Below are 10210 nucleotides of genomic sequence, written 5' to 3' on the forward strand. Positions count from 1 at the left end.
CTGCTCCGGCGGTTTCGCTCTGCTCTGCCTTGTACACCGCGCCTGTGGTTTTGCTCTGCTCTGTTTGTCTACCGCATCTGCGGCTCTGTTCCTGTGTCCCAGTCTGTACTGGTCCCTATCCAGCCTGCGCTCCAACCTGCTAGTATCTGCCTGTCTGCATACCAGGCGTGCTTGCCAGTACCTCCCTGTCTGTATACCAGCCGTGCTTGCCAGTACCCCCCTGTCTGCATACCAGCCGTGCTTGCCAGTACCCACCTGTCTGCATACCAGCCGTGCTTGCCAGTACCCACCTGTCTGCATACCAGCCGTGCTTGCCAGTACATACCTGTCTGCATACTAGCCGTGCCTGCCAATACCCACCTGTCTGTATGCCAGCCTAACCTGCCTGTTCCTGCATTCCCCGGTGTGAGTCAACAGCCGTGTCCGGGGTCTGACCTGGAGTAGCACCTGGTCCCTCTGCTCGGTTCCTCCCTAGTGCACGGAGTCGACGGAGCCACCGTGCGACCTTGGTCGGATCGGGTTGATACTTGGTTATGCCCTCCAGGCACTCCTCGGATCACTAATCACACACACGCCAGTCAGTCCGGGCATGTGCATAACAACACACCAGTCGGTGTGACGGAAGCTGCAAACTCTGCTGCAAGACAGCAAGGGCGGCGGAAGCTGTAGCCAACTTCCGAAAATGAGCTGACAGGCGGCCTACTTTGACGAGCAGATTTGGCAACTCGGGGTATGATTTAAGAAACCGCTGAGCCACGAGGTTAAGCACATGAGCCAGGCATGGTACGTGTGTGATCTCGCCTCGCCTCAGAGCTGCCACCAGGTTACGGCCATTGTCACACATGACCATGCCTGGATGTAGGTTCAGCGGTCTCAGCCACAGATCTGCCTGCTCTTTCACAGCTGTCCACAACTCACAAGCAGTGTGAGGTTTATCACCTAAGCTTATGAGTTTCAGCACAGCCTGTTGCCAATTGGCTGAGGCAGTACTGCAGTGCTTCCAGCTTGTAACTGATGTGGTGATATCTGAGATGGAGGTTGAACACGAGGAGGAGGAGGATGATACGCAGGAGCTGTACACTGTGGGGGCAACTCTGACTGACATAGGGCCCGCAATCCTCGGTGTGGGGAGGATGAGTTCCGTCCCAAGGTCCGACTGGGTCCCGGCTTCCACTATGTTTACCCAGTGTGCCGTCAGGGAGATGTACCGTCCCTGGCCACAAGCACTTGTCCACGTGTCCGTTGTCAGGTGGACTCTCCCAGAAACTGCGTTGTTGAGGGCACGGCAGATGTTTTGGGACAAGTGCTTGTGTAGTGCGGGGATGCCACACAAGGGAAAATAGTGTCGGCTGGGGACCGAGTACCGAGGGACGGCCACCGCAATAAGGCTGCGGAAGGATTCCGTCTCCAGCAGCCTAAAAGGCAGCATTTCCAAAGCAAGCAGCCGTGAAATGTGCGAATTTAGGACTGTGGCCCTGTGGGGCTTTGGCTGCGAATTTGCGCTTTCGTTCAAAGGTCTGGGATATGGACAATTGAACGCTGCGGTGGGACGTGGACGTGGATACTGTTTCTTGAGAAACTGCCATAACAAGTGAAGACTGAGGGGAGGGGGCATCTTTACATGCAGTATGGACAGGGGATAGCCTTGCACGCACAACAGGGGGTTCTCTTACACGCACAACAGCGGAAGAAGCAGTGGTGACACCTGCTGACACTGGTCGTGGACCCTGGGGTTCGCCACACAAAGTCGGGTGCTTTGCTGACTTGTGCCTGATCATGCTGGTGGTGGTCAGGCTGGTAGTTTTGTCACCCCTGCTGATGCTGGCCTGGCAGGTGGTTCAAATGGCCTTTTTGGGGTTATCAGCAGAGTCTTTAAAAAAATTCCAGACTCTGGAATACCTACCGGTTGTACTGGCAACGTCCCTCGTGTTGGTGTTACAGGGAGCAGTTTCCCGCCTTCTGTCTGCGGCCACCACACTGCTTCTTCCTGCCTGTTGGGGTACTCTGCCTCCCTCACCCTGTGTGCTGCTGGCCTCGCTCTGCTTGTCCTCCTGCCATGTTGGGTCAGTTACTAGATCATCCACCACCTCCTCCTTTTCCACTTCCGCACCAGGGTCCTCCTCCTCACTTCGTGGCAATTGTGTATCGTCATCGTCCACCTCTTGTGACAAATTGCCAGCGTCGCCTTTCCGGTGGCCGTGGCTGTTCAAATATTTGGCAATCACTACATGGGATCTCCTCTTTCACCACTTCAAGCGGAGCAGGCGAGGGGCCCAAATATGGAAATGGACCAGTGAACAGCTCTTCAGAGTGTCCAACTGTGGGATCAGTTGCTGTCTGACGACACTCGGCATGGTGGGAGAAAGGAGCATCAGGGTGAGGAGGAGTATGCGGTCGAGACTCACGGCTGCTAAGACTTGACCGTGTGGAAGACAGACCGGAGGTGGTGGTGCCCAGGTGACTGGAAATATTATCTGCTATCCAATTAATAACCTGTTCACACTGATCAGTTCGCAATAGTGGTGTTGTTGTGTGCTTCTGTAGTAATTCGGTCAAGAACTGGGAGCGAGAAGATGTGACTGTTGGTTGTGGCACATTTTCACCTTGGCCATGGCCCTGTCTTCTGCACGCACCATCACCAGAACGTCCAGTTCCACGTCCCTTGCCACGCGCCTTGCCCATTGTAAATTAAGTAAAATAGCTTACACTCGCATTATCAATGGCAAAAGGGTAATAATAAGGAGATTAGAACCGTGGAAGAGGAAAACCACAGTTCTAGTTCTCTGGTCTACACCAGAATCTTTTAAACACATACAGTATATTTGTGTCTGAACAGTCAGCGAGACACTCAAACTGTTTTTTTTTATGTAAAAAAGGCAAAAAGGTGGATTACACCCAGATTTGAACCGTGGAAGAGGAAAACCACAGTTCTAGTTCTCTGGCCTACACCAGAATCTTTTAAACAGATATATTTGTGGCTGAACAGTCAGCGAGACACTCAAACTGTTTTTTATTATGGAAAAAAGGCAAAAGGTGGATAACCCCCAGATTTGAACCATGGAAGAGGAAAACCACAGTTCTAATTTCCTGGCGTACACCAGACTTTTTTAAATATTTTTTTTTTTATGGAAAAAAGGCAAAAAAGTGGATAATACAGAGATTTGAGCGTGGCACTGCAAAACCACAGTTCTAGTTATCTGGCCGAAACCAGACTCTTTTAAACAGATATATTTTTTTTTTGGGGGGGGGGATACCAATAGGTTAATAAGACGGATATTTGTACAGTCCTGACTGAGGAAAAAAAAAAAAAGAGGATTTAGATGAAAAAAAAAGTTTTTTTCCTGGCCCCTGAGACCTGGGGCTAAGTCTAGCAATTTGAGCAGCAGGAGCACACAGGACTGTAATGCAGTGTTTGCTGGTATAACCACTGCGTCTCCTATACAGCCTGCCTGCCTGATATCTGGGATGGATATTAGTCCTCAGAAGGACTGTTTGTTTGATTTTGCAGGCTTTACAGACCCTACACTACCTATTTCACAGTATAAATCTCTCCCTACCTCAGCAGCACTCTCCCTACACTATCTGATCCGGAGCGACTGTGTCCAAGATGGCGGCGCCCGGTTTTAAATACTCGAGGTGACACTGTGCGGCCAGCCAATCACTGTAATGCCCACAACCAACATGGCTGTGGCATTACAGTGACTGGCTGGCAATCCCTGCATGTTCATTGGCTCCGTAAAGAGCGCCAAACATGCAGGGCGGAGACCCGAGCTCCCGCCTGAGTAACCCGAAAATGCTCGGTGCTCGCCGAACATCCCGAGTAGTGAGATGCTCGGGCGAGTACCGAGCAGTGTCGAGCACTGTTAGGCTGAGGACAGTGAGCAGCCAAAAACTTTTAACTGTAAATAGTTTGCACTTCTTAAAGTGCTTCTTATTGGTTTTATACAGACCGCAGAACAAAAACCTGTTTGGCGTGGCCGAAGACGTGGTCCAACAGCTGGATCACCTATGCCCTGCAGCCACGCCCAGGGCCTACGTTGAAGGTTTTAGGACGGGTCCCTCAAATTGCACCTTCTTCAATGAGATGGACACCCGGTTATGGATCTCACTGTATTGAGCTGAAAATTGTTTTATATGAAAAATGTTTTATTGATGTAAAGAAAATTTTATTGGAGAAAGTTTTATAATGTTTTGATAAAAAAAACCTGTAACATTTAAAGAAAGAGCCTCCCATAAAGGGAAGAAAAGTTATGAAGTTCTTCTAAGTGAATACATTCAAAAAAATTTTGTATGTCTAAAATACCTTATTTTTACTCTGTTCCAGCCCGCGGACGTGCTGTGTTTTACCAGGGGGGTATGTGCCGCCCCTGCGGGTTCAGTCGCCACAGAGGTACTGCATCTCAACCAGAGGTGTGGCGCCCCACTCTCACGTAAGGAGGGAGTACTGCCCGGGACCCACCAACCTGCATCCAACACTACACCATTCCAGAGCAGCAGATGGAGCAAGATGCACTGGCTTATGCTGAGCCCTGTCCCTGGTTGGAAGTGGGGGGAACTGAGAGAGGGGGAACCATGTAGTGGGTGTGGCTGGAGGAAGCAGTCACGGGAGCACTTTGAGTAGGAGTATAAAAAGGGGAACCATCTTGGGAGAGAGAGTTCAGTCTGAGGAGAAGTAGTGGGAGCAGGAGCTCTGTAGGAGCTCTGCTCAGAGGAGAGGAGAGAGGAGAGGGCCTGACTTGAGAGGCCCAGGAGGACAGGCTGAAAGAGGACAGGAGCAGAGGGAAGGCTTCAGGAGTGAGAGGATCCCAGGGGCACGGCGAGTGCAGAAGCCACCCGTGCGCCCGAATCTACAGGAACGTGGAGGGATCAGGCCGCAAAGGGGACCGGCCCCTAATTAGTGGAGAACTACAAGGCTCAGCTAGAAACCGGAGGCTACTGTACTTTCAGGGTGCAGCTGCTCACAACCGCAACTAAATCAGGCACACACAATGGGGTCCCGTTATGTACTCCCGAAACACCTGGGAGATTGCAGAATCCCTGCCTTGGTAAACACAGGATGGCGTGGGAGGTTACCCTGGTACTGGGAACCTGGAGTCTGACAACTGTGAGTAAATCTGAAGACTGCACCCCACTGTGTCCTAGAATTATTATCTGTGCCATCACCTGCACCACACCACACCGCACAGCAACATCTACCTCATTAAATCATCCCTGCATCGCCCTGGAGCTTAGCTCTGCCTGTGGAGAGCTGAACCAACTCGGCTGCGTCACCACCAGCTCCAGAGGACCTGCACCGCAGCGGCGGCTCCATATAGCCGCATACCACAGGTGGCGTTATGAACAATTTATATAAAAAAACTTAATTTCCTTTCACGAATCCCCTTTTATTGACCGCCCTGGGTCACGGACCGGGTCACCGCCACTGTGTCATCCCCCAGCATCGACCGGGCCTGCACCGAGTACCCCACGGCCCAGGGGGCACGTCATATATACAGAATAATACAAATACTGAGAATTACATTCACTATACAGGACAGGAGAAGTAGTACTGTGCAGTGTATATATTCAGAATAATACAGATACTGAGAATTTCATCCACTATACAGGACAGGAGAAGTGGTACTGTGCAGTGTATATATAAAGAATAATACAGATACTGAGAATTACACCCAGTATACAGGACAAGAGAAGTGGTACTGTGCAGTGTATATATACAGAACAGTATAGATACTGAGAATTACATCCACTATACAGGACAGGAGAAGTTGGACTGTGCAGGGTAGATAGACAGAATAATACAGATACTGAGAATTACATTCACTATATGTGGCGCCCTGCTGCGCAATAGTGCCACAGATCCCAGAGGGGTGCATGGACGGATTTCTCCACAAGAGGTCCTCAGAGCATACACACACCTCCAACCTACCTCAGACCACCAGAGGGAGCCCGGATAGGGATATATATACGGAGGGTGGAGTTAGGCAGTGAGATCAGATAAGTCTGCAGAGCAGTCTACTCCAGAGTTCTGAGTAGAAAGTGAACTAGAACAGTCTTGAGAACAGTTCAGAGTCTAGAGTGAAGACTCAGTGAGCTCAGTTAGAGCTTAAGGTGTGCCGACGCCATAAGAACGGTGAAGCGCAGCCTGCCAGCTACTAGTGTGTATAGCCTAGTGAGGGCCCCGAGTAGGCCAAAGGCTAGTGGAGTGAGTAGCATTGGGGGCAGAGGAGCTTTGCAAGCTCACCCCAGAAGCATATACCGGACACCGGGTCCGCGTCTACAGGGCCATATATTCCCCTGTAGAGACAACCGGATTCCCTGGAAGACTTCAGGTCCCAGGATCACCCAAGAGCTGATACATACCAGAGCCAGGAGACACGGAGGCCCCGCAAGCAGGGAGAGTGATCTCCAAGAGAAGGCCCTACCACAAGATCAGCCGGTGCAGGACAGAGACAAAGTTAGGCCTAGCTCCAGGCAGGTCAGAAACTTACTACACAAAGGCGAGAAACAGGAGGCCCTATACCTGCTCACTGGGGAGGATCCTGATATGCACCCTTCACCCTACAGTGCTCCGGAATGTGCCTGAATTTCCACCAGTAAAAGGTACTGAAGTGAACTGTGTGTGTTTGCCTATCCTTCGCCAGACCCGGCTGGGTCCCCTCTGTCCTGCATCTCTACAGCGGACTGCCGCAGCGCTGGTGATCCTTACCAGACACCACAGGTGGCGTCACGAACTTTCACATAAATATCCACCCTTTTAAAGAGAGGCCCAGGGTACGGGCCCGGGAGCCGACTACCGCGACATCCCCAAGACCAGGCAACAAGGCCCGGGCGCCGAGTCGTCCCCATCCCCTGGGCTCGTCATATACAGGACAGGAGAAGTGGTACTGTGCAGTATATATATACAGGACAGGAGAAGTGGTACTGTGCAATGTATATACAGAATAATGCAGATACTGAGAATTACATCCACTATGCAGGACAGGAGAATTGGCACTGTGTAATGTACATATACAGAATATTACACATACTGAGAATTACACCCAGTATACAGGACAGGAGAAGTGGTACTGAACAATGTATATACAGAATATACAGACTACCGCGACATCCCCAAGACCAGGCAACAAGGCCCGGGCGCCAAGTCATCCCCATCCCCTGGGCTCGTCATCTCTTTCCTGGCGTCACAAACAGGATTGCGTGCCCGCGGCAACGGAAGGGGTTGTGACCGTTGCCACCGGGTATTGTGCGCCTTAAAAGACTGTAAAACTTACTGTGGTGAAGATTTCCCGCCATTTCAGAGGTTTCCCACCATTGTCCGCCATTTTTCCTGTTGCTTCGTGGGAAGAAGAACGGAGTAAAAGCGCGAAACCCAGGGCACGCACTGACGCAGCGTCAGGTCCTGGCAGGAAGCCCCAACGAGCGCGCTGACGTGGAACGCAAGCGACGCAAGGTCCTACAAAGAGTCCGTCACCTGCGGAGCTGTGGCCTACAGAAAGAAGGTAGGCCCCAGTTCGCTAGGGGTGCGCCAAGATGTTGCAGCAACAGCCCGACGCCGCGGCCCAGGCTGACAGCCCCGATGATGCATCCGCGGCCACCGCCGCGCAGGATGGAATAGCCGCTCCATCACCGGGTCCTGTAGCCCCCATTGTACCATTGACTTTACAGTACATGCCTGGAGCAAAGTGGCTCCCCCAGTACAGCGGCAAGCCAGACACCCTGTCTGGATTTAAGCGAAAAATATGCAGCATACTCATACTGGACATGTATTCTATAACGGGCAAACAAAGAGCTGCAGTTGTTGTGGGACAATTGGTGCTGCGGAGAGAGAAGTAGAAACTTGGTCGGTCGCAGACCAGGAGTCAGTGTCCGTAATCTTTAAAAAGTTACAGACTGTCTTTGAGGACCGCACTGAGGCAGACCTCCGGATGAGGTTCTACCACTGCTCTCAGAAACCGGAGGACAGTGTTCAGGACTATGCCTGCCGTTTACAAGGGGCCCTGTGAGCTCTGAAACAGGTTAGTCCAACCAGCATAACTGATGAAAGTAAAATGCTAAAAGAACAATTTTTTCCGGGGGCTGAGGTCCCAAGCAGAGAGCAGGACTGTGCGTTGGTGGTCCTTGGATCATCCAGATGCAACCTTTGACACCCTTAAGGACATGGCTATAAAGGGACTGCAACCCCTGGAAACAGCAGATACTGCAATCCAACGTTACCAGGGTGAAGCCACTCCAACGACAGCAGCACCCACCTTTTCCCCGCTGGCTGCTGAAGCCAAAGTGCAAGCAGCGCCCCCTACTGAGCTGGACTGTCTGGGCTCAGAAGTGCTCCAGCTGACCAAAAACCTGGCCACTGTAATGAGTGCCCTGCAGCTACGGACGGAGCCAGAGATGTAGGGAAAGATCCTGCTAGCCAACTGCCCTAAGGATGTCCCCTGGATGAGAGGAAGGAGGAGGACGTCGCCGCCCCGGAGGAGGACAACGCCACCCCGTGGAAGGACCAACAACCAGCGCCACCCTCAACAAGAGTTTGTCTGCCACCGCTGCCAGAAGGCAGGCCACACAGTGCACAAGTGTCCTTTAAACGAGCAAACCCTGGGTCTGAGGGCCAACACCCAGGAATAGACTCAACAGGCCCCTCAGACTGGCACAGCAGGCTCGTGGGAGGAAGACCTTTCCTGTCCATAATCCTGGATGGCATTGCGATACCTGCCCTGCTGGACACTGGATCTCAGGTGACAATTATGCCTGATGTCCTTTACAAGAGATACTGGTCCATGGACAGTCTCCAACCCCCAAACCCAGACTTTTCAGTATATGCCTCTAACGGCCTTCCCCTTAACCTAGTTGGGGTTAAGAATGTGATGGTAAAGGTGGGGAGAGTGGAGTTGAAGGACCAGGGACTCATTATAGCAGAGACTGTCTCTGATGACTCAGGACTAAATATGGTACTAGGCACTAACATTGTTGGTAACTGTTTGGAGGAGGTTGTGTTTTTACTCCAACAGCTCGCTGACATTGCCAGACCAGGGCAGGAGAGAGCGATCCAGAAGGAGATCCGAGCCCTGATGTACCAGCAGCAAGTAAAGCTAACCGGTGGTGAGATTGGTAATGTGCGGGTAACAGACCCCATACCCATTGTGATTCCCCCAATGAGTGAAATGCTTATTTGGTGTAGAGCAGCAATAGGTCTTAAAGGACTGAGTTACCAGGCGGTAGTAGAACCCCTTAGCTCAGAGCACAGACCTACACTCTTAACTGCCAGAGGGGTAGTGGATGTACGCAATGGGAGGGTGCTCATCCGTCTTCTCAACTATGGGGAAGACGAGGTCAGATTACCACGTTATGCCACTGTTGCCAAGTTACATGCTGTAAATAACAACTCTATTCATACGGCGGAGTTCTTAACCTCCCCAGACCAAGTGGAGGATAATGACCCGGCAACCCAGGTGGAGGATTGGTGTCAACAGATCCATGTTGGGACAGACACCACTCCAGCTCACCAGAAACAGGGGGTACACCGGGTGGTCCAGGAATACGCGCAGGTATTCAGCAAACACCCACTTGACTTTAGGAGGATTAAGGGGGTACAACATCACATCCCCACAGGCAACCATCCCCCCATTAAGGAACGGTACAGGCCTATACCTCCAGCACACTACCAGAAAGCCAAGGAGATGTTGCATGACATGAAGAAGGCAGGGGTAGTAAGGGATAGTTGTAGTCCCTGGGCAGCTCCCCTAGTTTTGGTCAGGAAAAAGGACGGAAGCATGAGAATGTGTTTAGATTACAGACAAGTAAATCGCATTACATATAAAGATGTATACCCTTTACCACGTATTGAGGAATCCCTGGCTGCCTTAAAGTCAGCAAATTACATTTCCACCTTTGACCTCACTAGTGGGCACTGGCAAGTAGCTGTGGCTGAGGAGGATCGGGAGAAGATGGCCTTCACCACCCCGATGGGACTCTGCGAGTTCAACAGTATGCCGTTTGGACTCTGCAACGCCCCCGGAACATTCCAGAGATTGATGGAGTGCTGCCTGGGACACCGCAACTTTGAGACTGTGTTACTCTACCTGGATGACGTGATAGTGTACTCCAAGACGTATGAGGACCACTTGAAGCACCTGGCAGAGGTATTTGAGTCACTGTCCCGGTATGGGATGAAGTTGAAGCCCTCCAAATGCCACCTGCTCAAGAGAAAGGTACA

The sequence above is a fragment of the Phyllobates terribilis genome, unplaced genomic scaffold (genome assembly GCF_046119375.1).
Source record: "Phyllobates terribilis strain yellow unplaced genomic scaffold, ASM4611937v1 Scaffold_5__5_contigs__length_657084704, whole genome shotgun sequence".
Classification (NCBI taxonomy): domain Eukaryota; kingdom Metazoa; phylum Chordata; class Amphibia; order Anura; family Dendrobatidae; genus Phyllobates; species Phyllobates terribilis.